The 20,272-nt window shown below is 39.2% G+C and overlaps 1 pseudogene across 1 annotated transcript; it reads left to right on the forward strand.

Moving 5' to 3' along the window:
* Positions 1-8,922: 8,922 nt before the first annotated feature.
* LOC132712411 (prostasin-like) lies at positions 8,923-16,593 on the forward strand (annotated as a pseudogene). The gene is made up of 4 exons (XR_015734319.1): positions 8,923-9,185; positions 9,659-9,930; positions 14,052-14,217; positions 16,341-16,593. The product of XR_015734319.1 is annotated as a prostasin-like (transcript).
* The last annotated feature ends 3,679 nt before the right edge of the window (positions 16,594-20,272 follow it).

The following is a 20,272-nucleotide window of genomic DNA, read 5'->3' on the forward strand; positions in this document are numbered from 1 at the left end:
AGATAGATAAATTTTCGTCCCTTCTCTGCAAACAGGGATGCTGGAATACACACACATGGAATTGAACTGAGTTCAAAAGAAAAGTTTTCTTTTCTTTCTTTTTTTTACCAGTTTCTTAATCTCAAATTCCTGCAAAGTGGGTATAATTAGTAAATTGAATAGTCCACCTAATAATGTTTGAACTTGGAGTTGCAAGTTGACAGACAGAAGTGGAAGAAAATAGGGAGGCTGAAAACACACTGCAAGCCCCTTTATAAAAAATCAAACAAGCGAAGAGAGGGGATTGCATCTCCTTGGGGTGGGGGGTGGGGTGGGGAGTGCAGCATGCAGAAATTTTGATAATCTGGACAACGCTGAAGGAGATGCCAGAGTAATTAATTGAATTACTTAGAGCAGCCATGAAGGTCTTCGAAAAGATATTTAAATATTGTGATGTGTTTATATTGTGCCTAAAAGATCAGAATTGGACAAGCTATGGAATTCTCTGTGAGACCCTATGGCAGGGGTCTCCAACCGTGGCAACTTTATGACTTGTAGACTTCAACTCCCAGAATTCCTCTTTATTCCCAGAATTCCTCAGCCAGTATAGCTTTCCTGGAAGTTGAAGAGGAATTCTGGGAATTGAAGTCCACAAGCTGCAAAGTTGCCAAGGTTGGAGACCCCTGCAGATCAGCGAAAGTCCTCATAGCAGGCCCAGCATATTTTAGTTCCAAAAATATAGTTACCACTGGATACCAAGAAGGTATAAAAAATAACTCTCTACTTCCATCTAAGGGTTGTCCAGATTTTTACACCCTACATAGGACTGCCTAGCACTTTTCCAGTTTTTCTGTAAAGTTTATTTTACAATACTTAGGACCTGGAACTACTAAGTTATACTGTATATGACTTTCCATGTTCTTATATCTATCATTCCAATCTCCCATTATGAAGCTTTGACTAGACTTAATATGCATATTAAAAGACAAAAAAAAAGTAAGACACAAGACTTTTAAAATAGGGCTATCTTATCTGCTCTGTTAAAAGCCAGCTTGATATCAGCCAACATTTTTTAAAAATGCAAAAACCTCTATAGCTGTGCTCCATTATAGCCCAAATATGATTTTCTTCACATGCAGTTGCAATTGCTCTTCTTCAACATGCTAAGTTTTGTTAAATATTGAATTACAGTTAAGTGGGTGTTAGTACACGTCTTATTTATGTTAGGCAAAATTTTGCCTGTTTTATTAATTTAAAGCTGAACATAATGTGGGAACTTTCAAAAAATATTAACTGGGTACCCATCTTAAATGTATTGTTGGGACTAAAATTTCTTGAAAAAGTTAATATGATGTAATATGGAATATAAGTCTGAATATGCAATTTAGTCTACAATGTGCATATTATTTTGAAAAGCAAAAGCTGGACCATAAGAGAACCCAAAAGACGTTCAAAAAGATATATAGGAATTATATATTAAGAAAAACATATCATAATGTCTATAGATTTCTCACTTCAAAATGGCAGGAAACTGTGGTGTCATTTTTCATCACTGTCAAATGATATTCTGTGAACTAAGAGAAGCATTCATCATTAAGCAGCAAATGATTGTGCATAAACAACAATAGTGTTTCCCACATCCACTAAGGTAAGATCACATAAATGAAATGATGGTTAATATGTGTGAAATCGTGTACTGTTAGATAAGAAGTCATGTTCTTTTTAATCCACAAGAAACTGTATTATATCTAATAAACATGTAACTCAGCTATTTCCCTATTAACTTGGCTTCTGTAATTTTTTTTAACAAGATCAATGATGACAAGGAGTTTAAACATGCTAAACCGTGGTTTCTTTTAGGCCAAAGTTTCTCAAATAAGTCCCAATAATTAAATCCACATATAACAAAGGTCTTAAATCTTGTATTGAAGAACTGTGTGGATTTCAAACAGAAATTTAATTAAAAGGCAGTTCAAAAAAGGCACAAAATCAAGCCAACTTTAAAATAGAATGAAAAAGTCCAGCTGCTTGTGAAATTAAATGCTAAACATTTTTCCTCCCCAAATCAATTCTGAACATTGAAAAGATCTGACTTTCCAAATCAAATTGGAACAGTTGATTCAGAGCAATTCAACAGTCCAAATTAAATCCATGACATGATTCAGATGATATCCCTGACTCAATCATCCTTATGATTTCACAAAGTATAAAACCTAGATTTATGTAACCTCTTATGAAGCAAGCCATGATTTAGCACAATAAATGAAATGAGCCAAGTGAACTGCAGAGTTTAAATATGTTCCCATTATTCACATGATGGTGGTTTATAACATTTTTGCTGGAAAACCAACATTTACTTCCTGTTTCTGGAGAAAAAACACCCTACAATGAACAATGGGTTCACTTTACGACCATCACATTCACTTAACAACCAGCTCCTGTCACATGGTGATCATTTTACAACCATTTTGATTTACGACCATAAGTGCCAGACTCCATTATTGTCGCAAATTGAGGATTATTTGTGTATAATAATACATACATAACATACAAAAAACTCAGTTTGATGTAAGACAAATACAAAATTGGGAAAATTGCCTTACCATAAATTATTGGAAGTCAGAGTTGGTATCTTGAATAGAAGTAGTCTGCCTTATGTTTAAAAATTATTATTATTTTATAAACTAAACTTATTGGAAAGTTTACTGTACCTTTAATTTGTTATTCAACACAAGTAGATGAAGAGAAAATTTACATACTAGCTATAAGTTTATGCATGTGTGAGAAAATGAAAACATTGTGTTAACATTGCCACCTGGTGGTCACTACACTCCTTTTTATAGATTTTCCTATGGGTTGTACTCCCCCCCCCTTCCCTACCTTTATATGTGATTTTTTTATTTTTTATTTTGGTGTTCAGGAACTGCAAAACATTTAATTCTTAATGTATTTTTGCTTGATGAGAGGGAGAGGGAGGGAGACACACACAGAGAGAGATAAGAGAGATAAGAGAGACAGAGAGGAAGAAAGAGAAAGAGGGAAGAGAGAAAGAGACAGGGAGGGAGAGAGAGAGAGAGAGAAATAAATGAATAAAAGTGCATCAGATTAGGGTTGCCAGGTCTGCTTCCAAAAAATAGCGGACAAGCGGGGTGTGGTGGTGGTGGTTAAGTAGTAAAAAAATAAAAAAAAATTACAATTAAATTATATATTTTCTTACAAACATTTTAACACGTATTAAATAATCACTTCAAAACTTTACTTAAAATTCAAAACATCAAATATATTATAATAATATGTAAAATATTAAATTACATTTTAATTTTATCATAAAGTTTTGAATAAAAAAAATGTCCACTATTTTGTGAAAAAAAATAGTGAACATAATGTGAAAAAAGTGGACTGTCCGCTCAAATAGTGGACACCTGGCAACACTACATCAAATGTACTTTAGAAGAGAATATTCATACCTGGGCAACTTTATTCTATTTCTCTCTGGTGCATAAACTTTCAGTATACAACAAAGTAATGTAATCATAAGATACCAGTAGGAGAATGTAGTAGAAAATGTGACAATAAATAATAAAAAATATAGCTTTTTAAAAGAGATTTCTTTATTTTCTCTGAATTTGCTTACATCAGTTCTAGAGGATGGGAAATAGTGTTTGTTTGTTTATCTAATTTATCTAATCACTATAAAGGTAGATTGGCTTTGAGGGATGGGGGGAAAGGTATGCCTTTGAGTCAATGTTAATTCCTGGAGCTGCGTGAACTAATCTCTGGAGTTTTCTCGACAAGACTTTGGAAACAGGATGTCTTTGCCTTCTTCCTAGGGCTGCAGTAACCTTCCCCTGGAGTGGGGTGGGAATGGAGATTTTACAGTATCCTTCCCCTCTACCAAGCATGCCACGCCCACCAAGCCACCCCCACAGAACCGGTAGTAAAAAAAATTGAAACCCACCACTGATTTCAGTGTATGCTCCATGTTATCTTCTTAGACAGATAAAAAGAACTTCACAGTTTCTTTGGCACAAAGAACTTTACTGAGGCAGAACCAAGTCGCCGGGCCTACAGTGGGTCCATTGCTGGTGACACCATCTCAAATATGATGTTATTGTAAGTTTGCTTTTCCAAGAACAGTCATGTGATATTTCACAGATGTGGTGCCCTCCACAATCATTAGACTATATCCAGAAGCTCTAATCCAGTGGTTCTCAACCTGTGGGTCGGGACCCCTTTGGGGGTCGAATGACCCTTTCCCAGGGGTCACCTAAGACCATCGGAAAACACATATTTTCAATGGTTTTAGGAATAATTTTATGGTTTGGGGTCACCACAACATGAGGAACTGTATTAAAGGGTCGTGGTATTAGGAAGGTTGAGAACCACTGCTAATCAGTGGGTGCTGTAGGACATGGACAGTCCTAGAAATTTGTAAAGAAAACTTAAATGCACGCACTATGTCCAAGTACAATATTCTTTGAAAAGATAGCCACTCTGGAATGAACAGTCACATAACACAGTTGTCCTTGTGTACTCCTTCTAAGCTCTTGGTAAATACCTGATTGGTCTTTGATCTATCTGGGTTCTTATAATCTTACCCCTTTCTTTGACTAATACAATTAAAAAGGCTCCACCCTACCTTGGGAAGGAGTAAAGTGTTAGCTCTCAGTCCACTTGGAGAAGTCAATATCAAATACATTATTTAAACAAAAACAACAAACTTCCTTTAAGATGCTAGGAGGAGTTATATACGGAGCATAAAGTTTATAAAAGGAGGTCAGAGTACAGTGACAGTTATTTATATTCTTTTAGGCTTCATCTACCTGTTAACTTTTTCCTTCTTTTATTACTTGACTTAAATCAAGATAGATTCATAAACAAAGATGGTGAGATTTCTTGGGATTAAAAATCTGGCCCTCCTCTCTCTTCTGATGGGTAAGAGAATATTTTTTCTTTAAGGCACTTTTTTTTTTTTCAAAACAGGTGGGTGTATAAAATGCAAAGAAGTTCATTCTTCCTCTCTCATTTACTAGGCACCCAATTTTTTTTATTTTGAAAAATTAAACACAAACATCAAAAGATGATGAGAGAAACCCCCCCCCTTTTTTTTTTTCAAAAGGTAAATTTTAGAATTTAATCCAGGGCAGGTTACTAATTTTATTTTACTTGTTTTGATTTTAGAAATAATCTCTACTTTAAATTAATGCAATTGGCTAAGACTCTGGATCTGATAGTAGAATGGTATGAAAATATATTATGTATTTCTCTCCTATTTTAATTGAAACAATTTTTTTAAAAAAAATCTTTTCTTTTATTTTTAAGAAGAGAAATTTCTGAAGGCAGGAAAGAATCTACTGGGTGTTCCAATTATACATGCATTTCTTTGATAAATGTGGATAACAAGGATATAATAGTTACTTTGAGTCATCGATTCCAGGGCATTCTTCCAACTCTTGTATATCTAGCTGAGACTGGCTTTATACAGGTTGTTAAACAGCAGATTTTTAATTAATGTTTCTTTTGTTTACTAAAAATAATTTGAATTTATTATTTGGATTCTGAGAAAAGGTTTGTTTTGTTTTATTGGAAACTTTAGAAATATGTTTGGATTTAATATAGTTTTCCCAATGTTTGGATTGGTAGGATTTATTCAGCTGTGATTATTCTTGAATCATACTTTTGTTAATGTAACATTTCCTGAGTTTTACACTACAGAAGCCTTATTTCTCTTTTTTTTAAAATGTATTTATTATTTATTTATTTAGAAAATGTATATTGCCACTTATTTTCACATGGCAACTTAATGCGGCTTACAGGACATAAAAGCACAATATAAAAGAAATAAAAAAATAAATAATTAACATAATAAAATAATAACCCCCCTACACCCAGGTGGCAACACACATTCATACAAGTCTTTAATGGGCTACAACCTGCTCTGGGTTCCCCAGGCCCGCTGGCAGAACCACATTATCAGGACTTTCCAAAAGAGTGAAGGCCAGTCTAATTTCTGGAGGAATGATGTTCCAGAGGGAGGGAGCCACCATAGAGAAGTATGTATCTTCTTGGGGACAGGACCCACAACATTCCTTGCCTCCCTACCAGTAGTGGGTTTCAAATCCCGGTGCTACCGGTTCGCTATCTTTGTGAACATGCAATGCTTCTGCACATGCACAGAAACTTCTGCGCATGCACAGAGTATTTTTGATGATGTCTGGGAGGGCAGGTGGAGCATCCAGCCACCGCCGCTACCAGTTTACCCGAACTGGATCGAACCGGTAGAAACCCACCTTTGCTCCCCACTCTAGTGAGTCAGGTAGATTTGATTGGCAAAGAGATGGTCCATCAGATAACCTGGTCCCAAGCCATGAGAGGCTTTAAAGATGACAACCAGTACCTTGAATTGCCCCTGGAAATGAATTGGCAACCAATGCAGCTCCTACAGGAGAGGTGATATATGTGCACATCAAGGTCTACACAAAACCATGCTCCAGTTGCACCAACTGAGGTTTCCAGATGCTTTTCATGGGCAACTCCATATAGAACGCATTGCAATAGTCAAGACAGGAGGTGATTAGGGCCTGAGTGACCATGAGTAGGATTTGTTGGTCCAGGAAAGGGCATAACTGGCACACAATCCACAGTTATGCAAAGGCCTTCCTGGCCATAATGGCCATCTGCTCTTTGAGTCCAGGAAAACTCCCAGATTATGCACAGGATCTGTTTGAGGCAGTACCACTTCATCCAAGACCAAAGGTGGCTATTCTTTATGGGTCAAAGAACTCCAAACCCAGAGCCACTCAGTCTTGCCAGGGTTCAGTTTCAACTTGTTGCTCCCCATCCAGCTCCTAGCAGCTTCCAGGCACTGCAAGAGGAAGGTCATGGTATCGTTTAACTCACCACAGGCTGAGACATACAGCTGAGTTAAATTTACCTTTAGGACTAAGTGTTTTCCAGATTAATCTAAATAAATATTAGATAAATATTAAAAATGATTTACATCAGGAGAAGGCAACCCAATGCACTTCTGGATTCCAATCCACATGGTTCAGAACTATAGGAAGTACAGTCAAAAATTATATATCGGCTGTCTCTAATATTAGAAGGTATAATTGGAAAGATTGTTTTCATTTGCTTACTGCCATTTCAAAAATGCCTTTTCCATTGAATGCAATTATTTATTACATTTGTAATGTCAGAATCAGTATGGTATGTATGATAATATAGTATATAAGTAAGAGAGTAGAAACTGTACATTCATGTAGAAACGTTTAAAGGTGGAAATGCTTAATTGTAAATTCGGAAATATGTAACAAAAGAGGGAAATTCAAATCTTCTGTTTATCTGTTGATTGATTTGACTACCGTACTGTAATTATAGTGGATCCAAGATCAGACACTGATTTTCATAACAACGTGTACCATATTTTGGCTGCAAAAATGTGGAAGATCACTAGATAGTAGCAAAAAGATATAAAGACTCTGCTTCTTTGTTGTTGTCTAGAATTATTCTTGATACTTCAATTTGTGGTGTTCTTACACAGTGTAAATTGGGCACTCTAAACCTTACCATATATATGGGCTGTCATCTGTTGGTAAAGCTAATTTATCATTCCACTGCAAAGTTTCTTCACTTAGAGAGAGGATATGGCATTGGATCTTGTAACATTCAGATATGGACCAAGTATGTATAAGGAATGATCATTTGGGCTATACTAAAAATGGGACAACATTATTTTCTATCTTGCCACAGAAGCTTTCTTTTATAGTTTGAAGGACAGAAAGGAACTGATTCACCACCTGGGAAAATAACTGGTTTACCTGTATTCTTTTGAGGAAAATTAGTAGAGATGTGCTATCTGTTGCCATTTAATGTTAAACTCAGTAATCTAATTCTCATGCTCTTTTAACTCTGTCTCTTACAAAGAAATAAATAAAATGTTGACTTTGGACTGAGAAATTTAGATTCAAATGTTTTTCTTTTCTCTCTCTCTCTCTCTCTCTCTCTCTCTCTCTCTCTCTCTCTCTCACTCACTCTCTCTCTCTCTCTCTCTCTCTCTCACACACACACACACACACACACACACACACACCTACCTTTTACATTCTGTGGGCCAGGCCTGCGTTACTTTTGAAACTTTTTCTTCCTTCATGCTATTTCTGTCTTACACATGCAAACACACACACACACACACACACACACACACGTGTATATGTGTGTGTGTGTGTGTGTGTGCTAAGACAGTATTCAGACCCTCTTCACTTTTGTCAATTTTGTTATGCTGCAGCCTGATTCTACATTTGTTAAAACTCATTTTTTTCCTCATTAATCTACACTGATAGATTATAGTATCCCATAATGACAAAGTGAAAACAGAATTTTATAAGTATCACATCCACTTTATTTTATTTTGGAATTAAAGTAATCTTTCAATTTGATTTTAAAAAGAGAGAGGACAGTAAGGTATAGAGGCAATGTTAACAAAAGTGCTGAGGATGTCTCACTCCTTTTATCTCATACAAATCCTCCCAAGTTCTGAAACTCTTTGGATGGTGTTGGGTCAAAAGTTCCTTCAGATCTGTATTTTTACCAGAGATAAGTGAAGCAATGATCATGATGTACTGAAAATTATCATTTTTGAATGACACAGCACATTTTAAAAGTTCCAAGTCACATATGTTAATTAATTATTCATTAATTAATGAATAATTAATTCAAAAATGTATCTTTCATGTCATGATAGATATTGTAGATCTAAAAGTGATCTTAGTGTAGTATATAATTTTTAGATTATTTATAAATATAATTATAAATATATTTATATATTTATATAAATATATTTATAAATATATAAATATATGCCCTCTTTTGTTTTATCTTTAGCTACTCTGTTTGGTCCATTCAGTCTCTTGATATTCCTCTTCTTGTCTTCACAGGCATTACAGAGGCCCAGCCACCTCCAGGTGAGTAAAAATTTCCATGGATTTCAGCTGCAGGGAACTCAAACCCAGACACTAATCTGCCTATCTTGTTCTCCCCACAGCTTGTGGTCGATTTATCCCCTCTTCCCGAATAGTAGGAGGTTGAGATGCTGAGGTGGGTTCATGGCCATGGCAGGCCAGCATACAGATTTTAGATTCACATCACTGTGGGGGAACCCTCATTGCCTCACGCTGGGTTCTAACAGCAGCACATTGCTTTGTCAGGTGAGATCAGTTTCCAAACTTCATTCCCTTCATACAAAGCCTCACAAGATTGATTCTCAGACTTCTGAAACTAATTTATAAAACTTCATTCCCTTTACCAAGACATCTGTCATCCTGGTGATAAGTTTCTACCATTCTTCCATGGAGAAACCATACATTCAATCTATTAGCTACTGTTGGCCACTCATGACTCATGTTCTCCCATTCCTAAGGAAGTGAGTTTTCAGTTACACTTTGTCCAGTAGATTCATGTTTTTTGAGGGGTCTTTTTTTTGGGGGGGGGGGGATAAAGCCCAATCTCCTCACAAGATTTATTTTCCTGTTTCCCAACCACAGTTAAAATACCTCTTCAACTTTCTCTTAACTGCCTAATTTCAACCTCCTCCTCTTCGTAGCTGAATTTTTATACAATATATCTGTTTTCATTCCCATATTCCTGTTTATGTTTTATTGGCCAATTTCTCTGTCTACAGTCTCTCAGATCCCTCTCTATTTGCCATTCTTTTGGGATCCTACAATCTCTCCAATCCTGGACCAGAGTCGGTACTAGTAAATGTGAAGCAAATTATCATGCACTCCAACTACACTTCGCTCATAAACGGCAATGATATTGCATTAATAGAACTCGAAAGCCCTGTGAATTTCACCCAGCGTATCCAGCCTGCCTGTTTACCAGGATCTTCCATTGTCTTCCCTCCCAGATTGGGTTGTTGGGTTGCAGGCTGGGGGAACATTAAACCACAAGGTGAGGCTATCAGATATATTTCTATATTATGTGTGATCAGTGGTGAGCTCCAAATTTTTTAACGACCGGTTCTCTGCCCTAATGACTGGCTGGGGATGTGTGTGTGCCGGAGGGGGGGATGTCATGTGACTGAGTGGCTGTGGCCAACTCTATGTCACTTGTGTGCGTGGTACCTCTATGGGACAGGCAGGGTTGGGGAGGGAATCCAGGAGTCTCCAGTGGGGGGTGGGGGAAGGAGTTTGTTTGGGTGTGTGTGTGTGTTTTTCTGTGTGTGTGTGTGTGTGTGTGTGTGTGTGTGTGTGTGTGTGTGAGAGAGAGAGAGAGAGAGAGAGAGAGAGAGAGAGAGAGAGAGAGAGAGAGAGAGAGGGATGCTGCATCAAGCTAGACTGAGAAAACTTGCTGTGAGAGGAAGAGAAGCTGGGTAAGCTGGACACAGACACTTCCCAGGTCCCCTCATTCCAGAAGCAGCAACCTCACACTCTCCCTTCTCTGCTAGCCTGCTTCTTCACATGGGATCTCCCAGAAGCAGAGACAAAGAGGGAGAAGATGGCAGCGGTGGCTGCTAGCATTGAAGGAAAGTGCCACACAGAAACAGGAGCACACAGAAATGCCACCCCTTTCTCCCTCTCTGTCTCTGTTTCTGGGTGATCCCATGTGAAGAAGGGGGCTAACAGAGAAGGAAGAATGTGAGGTTTCTGCTTCTGGGACGAGGGGACCCAGGACACTTCTCTTTCTCTCACAGCAAGATTTTTCAGGCTGTTTTCAGGCCTTTTCTCAGGGCGTTTTCAGGCTGATTTTTGGGCCGATTTTGGCCAGAAAAACAGCCTGAAAATGGCCTGAAAAATGGGTGGAGGTGGGGGTAGGCGGTGGTCCGATTTGCCAGTTCTCCAAACCGTGCAGAATCAGTTTGGGCAAACTGGTCCCTCTCCCCCTCCTGTATCCATCTATCCACCTACCCTGTTTCTCCCAAAATAAGACATCCCCTGATAATAAACCCAATTGGGCTTTTGAGCACATGGCAATAAGGCCAAGCGCTTATTTCAGGGTTCAAAAAATATAAGACAGGATCTTATCTTCGGGGAAACACGGTATCTAATCCCTATCTATCTATCTATCTATCTATCTACCTATCTATCTATCATCTATCTATCTATCATCTATCTATCTCTATCTATCTACTTATATATATGATAGCTAGATTAGCTAGCTAATCTAGCTATCTAATCTAGCTATCATATATATCTATATGAAGTTCCATCTCTTTTGGTGTTTGTAGCTACTTATAGGTAAGTATGTTCCAAATCAGGTGTCCCCAACCTTTTGGACCTCAGGGACCACTAAGTTCATAATTTTAAATCCCATGGACCACTAATATGAATCCAGCGTGCCACTTACTGAAGCGCCTGGACTCCTAGTGACAGGATGGGGTCCTTCAGGCACTCTCCCTCCTCTTTCTTTATTTCTTTCTCTCTCTCTCCCCCCTCTCTTCCACTCTTTCTCTCTCATTCTCTCTTGCTTTCTCTCTCTCCCTCCTTTCCTCTCTCTCTGCCTCAATGTCTCTCATTCTGATTCTGTCTCTCTCTCTTTGATTCTCTCTTCCATTTTGTCTCTCTGATTCTCTCTCTGATTCTCTCTGATTCTCTATCTTTCATTCTCTGTCTCTTTCTCTGTCTCTCATTCTCTCTCTCACTCTCTTTCTGATTCTCTCTGTCTCTTTCTCTCTCATTCTCCCTTTCGTTTTCTCTCTTTCAATCTGTTTCTTTCTCCCTCTTTCATTCTCTGTCTCTTTCCCTCTATCTCATTCTGATTCATTCTCTCTCTCTCTCTCTCTCTCTCTCTCTCTCTCTCTCTCTCTCTCTCTCTCTCTCTCTCTCTCTCTCTCTCTCTCTCTCATCTTATGTCTTGGGGCTGAGAGGAAGTCAAGCATCTCCCTGACAGACCGAGGTGTGCAGAGCACCAACATGGGCCGGAAGAAATGCGGGAGTGAAGCACTACTTGAACTTGCATGGCATCAGCATTCATCTTGATATATTTGCACCAGCCGGTGGCGCAAAGCAGCCCTCGTCTCCTGCTGCTTGGGACTCGGAGCGGTAAATGGTGACTGGTTCAGGAAACAGCCGATTTTGCTTTCCATTGCGAATGCCAGATCGGCCCCCTGCAAGATCTTGTCTCTCGAGGAGCGCTCCCTGAAGCAGCGCAGAAACTTTGGTCGGGCTCCTTGAGAGACAAGAGACGACAGTTTGCAGGGGGCCAATGTCCACAATGGAGAGCAATATTCAGCTGCTCCCCAGACCAAATACTGTTTCCCGCTCCGAATCCCAAGTGGCAGGAAACAAGGGCTGCCTTGTGCCACAAATATACCAAGGCGGAATCCTGATGCCGCACTACAGCAGAGAGAAGAAGCTGGATTTTGCTCTCCATTGTGGACACCAGATCGGCCCCTGCAAACTCTCGTCTCTCAAGGAGCCCGACCAAGTTTCCAGCGCCACTTCAGGGAGTGCTCCTCAAGAGATGAGAGCTTGCAGGGGCTGATCTGGCATCCATAATGAAGAGCAAAATCCGGCTGCTCGCCAGACCAAATGCTGTTAACCGCTCCAAGTCCCAAGCGGCAGGAGACGAGGGCTGCCTTGTGCCACCAACTGGCACAAATATTCCAAGGTAGAATCCTGCTGCTGCACAAATGAAAGTAGTGCATCACTCCCGCAGCTTCCAGCCATCGCAACCGCTGCTTCTGCCTGCTTGTGCTGCCCCCTCCCCTGCCACTACAACAGCGCCATTATTTCATTCCGAATGGCGAGGGCTGCACTTCCTTTTTGTGTATTGCACCACCTGCAAAGTTGCACATTGCACATACCACCCCAGGGCAGAGATTTCCAGCCCTGCCACGGACAGTCCCATATTCCAGAGCTGTAGTAGTCACAGTCACAGGACTGGCCGGTTGGTCATCCCGGAGCAGCTCCTCCACCCTGGTGCACCGGCCTGCTGGGGAGCAGGCAGCTCCCCAGCAGGCCGGTGCATCCCAGTGGAGGAGCTGGTTCGGGATGACCAACCGGCCAGTCCTGTGACTACTACAGTCCCACCCAGAGGCCTTGCAGAAGGAGAGATGTAGGCCCGAAAGGCGGCTGAACCTCCCCCCCCTGAAGCAGCCATTCGGCTGAGCGCAGCAAGCTCTTGGTCTTACCTTCCAGTTCCAATTTGTGTGGCTTACACCGTTCTACTCAAGATGAGGTTTGCGCTTGGCTTTAAGAGTGATGTGGGCGGTACAGCCATGTGTTCCTGCACTCGGGCCAGATTAATTGCTCTCGGGCCATATCCGGCCCAGGGGCCATAGCTTGATGATGAGTGCAATAAAAAAAATGCAAAAATACAAAAAATTTCTCTGTGGACCACCGGTTGGTGACCACTGTTCCAAATGATTAGTAGAAATACAGGTGGTCCTTGACTTACAATCAAAATTGGGATCAGAAGTTTGGTTTTAAGTTGTGGTTGTAAGTCAAGGCACCACATGACCAGCTTTGATTCTACAGCCATTTTTATGATGGTTGTGAAGTGAGTCACTGACGTCATTAAACAAACTATATTATCATAGGTGTGAATCTATTTTATCGAATGGTTCTTTTTCTGTAGACCTTTTTTTAAAATTGCTTATATCTTAAATTCAAGCCAGAAACAAGTTAAGCACAAAATCCTTAATGCGCGCGCACACACACTCACTCACAAACACACACACAATTAGAACCTTATCCTGCCCCCAACTTCTACTAATTGGCTCTATTGGAATGGAGTAACATTTTGAGATGGATTTGTGAAGACTAACAAAATAATACCTTTTCTGGAGGAAAAACAATGAGTAAAAATATTAAGTTATCAAAGATTTTAATACCTGCTTAGTCAAATGCAACAGAAAAGGGGCTTATGTACCTTTCATCATTGTTTAGAATTTGTTTAAAGAAGAGAAGGTATAACATTTGATGAATAATTGTTTAAATTTGTCTAAATTTCAGCAGCAATAAATATATTGACAAGCTGTTCAGTTCCTGAAATTCATTCTTTTACATAGATGTTCTGCTTTCTCCTTTGATGGAACCTAAAGAAATAGATTTCTTTTCTCTTTTTGTCAGTCCCACTTCCTGAACTGAGCTTTTGCAGGAAGTGCTTCTTCCCCTTATTGACAGGGCTACCTGTGAGGTTCTTTACAGTGACTTTAAAGAGCCTGGGATGGCGAATGCAATAAAAGATGACATGATGTGTGCAGGCTACATGGAAGGAGGGAAGGATGCTTGCCAGGTAATAATCATTTGTGTGCATGTGCCTTTGAGTCATTGTTGACGTCTGTTGATTATCTGGCAAAGTCCCTTTTCTTGGCAAGATTTTGCGGAAATGGCTTGCCCTTGCTTTCTTCCTAGGGATGAGAGAAAATGACTTGACCAAGACTACTCAACTGGTTTTGTGCATAGGGTTGGGCTAGAATTCACAGTCTCTTGGTTTGTAGGCCCAGTATCCTAACCATTACAGAATTTAACATTCTTTTTTATTCATTCTAAGCATATTTCAGTTTTCCTCCCAATTATATATATAGTTATATGAGGAAATGGGTCTCTGCGGATTTTATTCTGCTAGTCATGCCAACTATCGGGGGGCGATGCTCATCTCTTTTTCAAGACCATTGAGCCAGCACTGTCCAAAGACATTTCCATGGCCATATAACCATCATGATGTTACAGAGCACTGTTATCTTCCCACCAAAGTGCTACCTATTTTTCTACTTGCATTTGAATGCTTTCAAACTGATAGGTTGACAGGAGCTAGAGTGAGGACAGGAACTCACCTCACCATGTGCAGGTCATGTCTCAGGTCTTTCCAGCCAACAAGCCTATCATCTTAACCCTGAGCCATATAGCCATATACATAGCAGGCAACAATATTTTAATGTAGTTTAGGCTGCAAAGTGATGATTGGTCTGAAGCTGGGACGGTAAAATTGCTACCGTAGGAATGGGGACTCTCTGCCCTTCTAGTATGTATGGAGTCTCATCAGCCAAGGAGCTTCATTGATGGATTCCAGAAATAATTTTTGCCATGGCACTTGCCATCTGGAACATCATTCTCCTTGAATGATATTGGCCCCTGAATAGATGGGGTTTTCCCTCCTACTTAATTTATTGATAAGAATTTGGTCTAATCATGACTTCCAAAGTTAATATTAAGGACTGTTCATTACTAAATTAATAAATATTAGGCAATTGCTACATTACTAAATTATTCATAAATTCTAGGATGTTTTCTGAATTTAGATATTAAATTTTCAAGGGGCTGGTTAAAGATATTAAATTAAACATTTAAACAGCATTAAACATTCTGCAGTGTAGCATCAGTTCATAATATGTACTAAACAACAAAATAAGCATAAAATGGCTTCTGTATGCCTCATGCATTTTAATATGCCTTTTAATGTGAGCTATTTCCATTTATTGCAAAGACATCTGCTAATGAAGTTCTTATTAATCACTATTGTAAGAAGTATTTTGTTTCTATACATCTATTTTCCTGAGCAAGATTTACTCCCTTTTTGATATTTGTCTATGGAGATTCTCAGTCAGTTAGGTCATGGTTGTCCCAAAGGTGCTTTTTCAAGAGCAACTGAAATTTGGTTTTTTAATATTTGCTTTTGTTACAATTATACTGATTGAACAAGATCAGTTTACCATTGGTTGGAGAGAGGCAATTGCCCCATGCTGTGAGCCATGAGTGGAAATGAATGAGATATTCCTTCTGACCCCTCTCATCATTTTCTTTTCTTGGTATACAGAGCATTTTGTCCCACCCAAACTGTCTTGCTCAAAACCTTTGGGTAGTATGATCCATATATCTAAGGTTGAAGTAAGATTCACCTATCAGTCATATGCAGGGGGAGGCTTCAAAAATTTTAGCAAGGGGTTCTCTTGGGTGGACATGACCATGGTGGGCATGGCCTAGTCAGCCTCCTGTACCACAGTGGGGAGGAGGCGCTTTTGCCCTCTCTGGGCTCCGGAGTCTCCTTGAGCATCCAGGAGGGCGAAAATGGTCTCCCAGGCTCCGGAGGCTATCTGGAGGCCAGAAATGGGCCCAGCTCCCCAAACTTCTGGAGGCCCATTTTTCACCCTCCCCGAGCCTTCGTACATGCCCTGCACTTACCTGCATTCAAAATGGGCCTTCTGGGGACTCCTGGGAGGGGCCAGGTGGGATGGGAAGGGTCAGCCAGCAATGGAATTTGGGGGTTCTCCAAATGGCACAGAATCTTAGCTAGAGGTTCTCCCGTACTCCTGTGAACCCTCAGCAGCCCACCCTTGGTCATATGCAAGAACCTTTTCTGACAGTAGAAGATTCACGTAATATTCTTGGAGAGTAATGTTTTATTCCTTTATTTTACAGGCAGACTCAGGGGGACCATTGCTTTGTCCATGGAATGGAGATTGGGTTTTGGCTGGTGTAGTGAGCTGGGGAGATGTCTGTGCTGCCCCCAAACGCCCTGGTGTTTACATTCAAGTTAGCGCTCACACCAGTTGGATCTTGAGACATGCTCCAGAAGTAAAATCTAATTTCATTAATGCCCTAAACTTAACTACCCCTAGCAATGGATGTTCCTTGGTTGCTTTTGCTAATATAGCTATGCTTCTTTCATTAATTATCAGTATTATATCTATTATTATATATTAACAAAACTTGGTAGAGTATGTCTGAATTTGCCTAGATTGCTTGCTGTAGTTTGTGGAGACTGACCTTTGTCAAATCTGTATGACTGCTTGAAGTGGAAAGGACTGAAACTTTGATTTTGGGTTTTACCAATTAGATTGATAGATTCTTATAGAAATGGCTAGTTTATATTATTATGAAAAAACAAAAAGTTGTGGTTTGATGTTAATGGCTTATTTTACTGCAACAGAGAGAGTCAGAAGTCAGCACTTCTTTTTCCTAACCCTTCCTCACTTTTCTCCTCCCCTCCCCCCTCATTGCTTTCCTATTTACTTTCCTATTTTGTATCTTATTGTGATCACATGGGGCAAGACATAGAAGCCACACAGTCAGCTGATAGTTCAAACTCCCCTTTATTGCTCCAACTTTTCCCCAAACATTTACAGCAAGTCCAGGAGCAAAACGCTCACACACACATCTCCAGCTGCCTCTGGCTGCAAGTAGTCCAGTGAAACACTGTTAGCACAATGGCTTCAAGGAAAGAAGTCCAATGAGGCAAAAGAACAAGGCATTGAGTCCACGAAGCAAAGGAACAAGGCAATGAGTCCACAAAGCAAAAGAACAAGGCAATGAGAAGGCAAGAAGTCCAACGAATTTCAGACGTTGACAACAGCACACAAAATTCTATGAATTCAGTGTTTGTTCCCAACAAGCACCCCTCCCCAAAGCATCTCCTTAAGTATCAGTTCCCAGGTGTGCCTTGTGAAGAGAGGTGGGGTGTTCTCATCCTGCGTCATTAGGTTGGCCTGCGCTATTCCTGCCTCCACACCACTCTCCATGCTCAGGGATCAGGAGGGGGTAAATTTATATCAACTTTTCATGAATGGAAGGCATATTGGAGTCCCACAGAGGCCTCACTAAAATAACCTGAATTTTCACAGAAAGCTAAATTGGTTCCCCAACCTTTCTGGGTTGGCCACCCAGTGGGGGGGGTGGGCTGGGGAAGATGGAATGGTTTTGTGTGATGGGCAGGTGCATGTGCACATGCATAACTTCATTTGTGTGAGCAGCGGGTGTGCACACACACCGCCTGCACAAATGGAGCTGTAGTGGGTCACAGCCTACAGATTGGCGACCCTGATCTACACTGTTTGGCTAGATGTGCTATGTTATAATTTGCATTTTAAAATAGACACAAAAATACATTTCTGTGAAATTCAGTGTGCAATGATTTGCTTATATAGTAATTACGAGCATATGAAACAGAGCTGTTTCCCTATTTTCTTAATAGTCCTTATAATACTGGATTGTCATAGGAGTAACAACAGTCTAAAGGAATGAAGCAATAATGAACTATAAAGACAAGATAAAGAACTCTTCTTTGCTGAAAGTGCTTCAGTTGACAAAATAGCTACTACCAATATATTTGCCCAGCTTCCCCTCACAGAAGATCAGGGAACAGGAATGTAACTCTGCACTATTCAGTTTCGAAAGAAATCAACACTACCCTGGCAAGGACATACAAAAATTTCAACTACTTGTGGATTATGCTTTGTTCAAAAATGGCCAAAGTTTTTCTTTTAAACTTGATTTCTTATCCCCACTGGAATCTCTTCAATGAACATTTCTTTTAGGTGGTTTTAAAATGACAGTTTCTGTCTCTTCTCAAGAGCATTTCAGAAAATCAGATGTATTCTTCCATTTTTTCATTGAAGTGAATAAAAATATTGTCTCCTTCTGGACTGGATTACATGACAATTAAAAGAATGGTTTCTTTGTTTAATTTTAACTTTCATATAGTGTTTTATAATTGATATATAGTTGATGTATTAGTTATGTTCTTTTGTTTTTTATTCTTTATATTTTTTAGTTTTTAAATTTTTTTTTCAAAAATGAAATAAAATTAAAAAGTTAAAATAAATTTATTCAAACAATATAAGTTGTTACTGGAATTGAACAATTATAAAGAATGTATTCATACTTACTGACATTTCATCCCAAGGTCTTCAAAATTCACGATGTCTCCTGTTTTCCAACAAAGTTAAAGAGAAAATTTCTGTCTGTATCTGACAAACATGCTCCTTTCTGCAGTTCCTTGGGGATTCCTCAACTTTATTTTCAGAAGTACTATAATTAATCTTGCTGCTTGCCCAAACCCAGACCACTTGAGTAGAGTGGCTACTGGTGCTAACATTCAGTAACTGAACAACAAACTATGAAAAGTAGTATATATCTTGTATAGCATTCAGAGGTTATAGGCAGGGGCTAGGAACAAATGTGGATCTGTTAGATCACTGATACTTTCAATTACTAAATGCCAGAGTCTATACTATGAGTACAGTGAATTTAAGCTTGTCTCTTGAATTTCAGTAACAACATAGAACTGTGATGTCAAACCTATGGCACGTCTGCCAGAAGTGGCATGCAGTGTCCTCTCTGATGGCACATGAGCTGTCACCGCAGTTCAGCTCTGCTGCGCATGTGTGCACATCTGCCAGCCACTGGTCTTCAGGTCTCTGTCACACATACATGAGGTGCATGTGGGGAGCCGCGCACTCATAGCATTTTGGGGGTTTGCGTGTACACATTCACATATGTACGCTTTGGACACTCAGCCTGGAGAAGTTTAGCCATCACTGACATAGAAAATTAGAAAACAATGATACTTTCTATTTTTTATACATATGGCCAAGGTATAGGCACAACAACAGATTCTCATATCTGCTATCTAATAATTTATATTTTCCACCAAAAACTCAAGATGCAAAAGGACATTTCAATAGAGGATTGATAAAATAACCCCGAAAATAATGGAGGGAGCAGAGGAGAAATCTGTGAATGGGATGATGGCATTACTGTTTCTACTAATTTCTTGCATATTGTACAAGACTCCCATAGTTAAATGTGGCTTGTGTGTTTTTCACTTGCCACCTCTGACCTATTATCAGTCGGGAGACTTCATCATTGGTGTCATTACTACTCATAGCTTTATTGTTTCCAATACATTAACCTTCACAGAAGAACCACTTCCAACAGTGTTTGATGAAATAGTTAATTTCATCAAACTAAGATTTTTAATATTTATCTTATTTCCATTTCTTCTTCTGCCATTGTAAATGTGTTCCCCATGACTTTATCCAGTAAAGGCATTGAATTTGGGTGAAGCAAATGTTGAACTATTATTCAATCCAAATTAAAATATATTAGGGTCTCTTCTATGTAAGAACTAGATACATTTCAATGGATATCCATTTCAATGGATATTTATCATAATCATTATGATTATGATCATTATGATGATCATAATCATTAATATTGTGGTCATAACATTGTGGGACAAGTGACCTTTTCCTAGAAGTTAATTTTAATTTAATTACCCCAATGATACCCCAATCACGAAATCCTAAAAGATATAAGCATTATAAATTTAACTGTGAAAAAGATTAACTTATTCTTTATTCATTTATTTATTCTGAATGTGCTTGATTTTAATGCTTGTCTCTCTCAGGATGCATCCAAATCTTTATTTCTCTTCCAATCCATAATATTTCAGCAACTAAAAGAATAATTATATAGTCATTGAGGTGCATAGCTGACACTGGGAAGACTCTTGTTCTCATCTGTGGAAGTTCATGAAGTACTTTGAGGCAGTCATCCTCTCCCATCCCAAC

The sequence above is a fragment of the Pantherophis guttatus genome, chromosome 4, assembly GCF_059756535.1.
Source record: "Pantherophis guttatus breed Tessera chromosome 4, ASM5975653v1, whole genome shotgun sequence".
NCBI classification, from domain to species: domain Eukaryota; kingdom Metazoa; phylum Chordata; class Lepidosauria; order Squamata; family Colubridae; genus Pantherophis; species Pantherophis guttatus.